Genomic DNA, 1,379 nt, shown 5'->3' on the forward strand with positions numbered 1-1,379 from the left:
GCTTGGTTGGTAATCATTTTCGTAGGATCTTTCTTAATCTTAGTGTACGTTTTCGAATCAGCTAAAATTTCATGCATTTTTTTCTTTATAATCAATTAAATTTAATACTACAGTAGCATTCCCTTTATCAGCTCTAGTAATAAGAATATCTGGATGTTGTACCATAAATTTTGTTGTTGCCATCATTCCTTCTTTCAATAAGTTCTTGACTTTTATTGTATACTCTTCAATTTTTCCAATTCCTGTATCTGCTCCGCAAACTATTGTTAACACAGGTATTTTATTTTAATTTACAATTTACAGCTTAATTTTTATTTTTTATTTTTTCTTCTGTTTCTTTGATTTCTTATTTATACTTACATTAGAATCGGGAAATTTTGTGCGCAATAATTTACATCGCGGATACTCACTCAGTTTGACGATTTGATGTACTATCCATTTAACTAACTACATTTTTGACTCGCTGCGAATCTGCGCTTTCTAACCTTGGAGATGTTTTTTTAAGAATTCTTCACATCAAGAAAATTGTATTTTGCGTTGACCATCGTTTATTTCTTTTTGACTTAATGTTTGCGAAAATTAAATTTTATTTATAACTCTCATTTCGTTTTATTACTGAAGATGGTCTGATTTAAGACCGAAACGTCTATTATATGTATTTTAACTTTTTAAATATATATTTATTCGCTGCTTACATCTTGCGTTCGTAGTTTTATGCCTTTTATTTAACCAAAAAAATACTTAGGCACAATGAATAATTCTGTTAAACAAACAAGTATATATTATCTTTACACCTGATTTATCTCATTATTCTATTCATAAAAGTATTAGGATATTACGATTATCAAAAAATTAGTGCTTTCCGACATATTTAATGTGTCATGTCAATTATATATGCCAGAGAAATGTGTCTATAATATCTCATAAATTATTGGTTCTTTATATATCTAACTTAATACTTTTACATGTCGAATGATTATAGAGAAATCATATTACGTAAAAAATCATATATTTCCATTTTAAAAAGCGTGAATAAACACAATATATTTTTTTCATTGCATCTCTCATCGTATCTCTATTTAGAAAAGAATAACGTGATCCCAAAAGGCCTCGCTCGAAGCAATTGCACATTCATAGAAAACATTTTTTTAATACTTTTTGAAATATGTCGATGTGAAAGTTAGATTGAGACATCCTGTATATATATATATGTATATATATATACATATATATATACATTCGCGTGATTGTGTGTACACAGTAATTCTATTAACTAATTATTACATTAAAATCCATATAACATATTGAATGTGATCTTTAGGTTCTGTTATCCGCTGATACACAAAGATGGATCTGTTTTGTCTTCTGTAATCTGCACT

The sequence above is a fragment of the Trachymyrmex cornetzi genome, unplaced genomic scaffold (genome assembly GCF_001594075.2).
Source record: "Trachymyrmex cornetzi isolate Tcor2-1 unplaced genomic scaffold, Tcor1.1 scaffold1160, whole genome shotgun sequence".
NCBI lineage: Eukaryota > Metazoa > Arthropoda > Insecta > Hymenoptera > Formicidae > Trachymyrmex > Trachymyrmex cornetzi.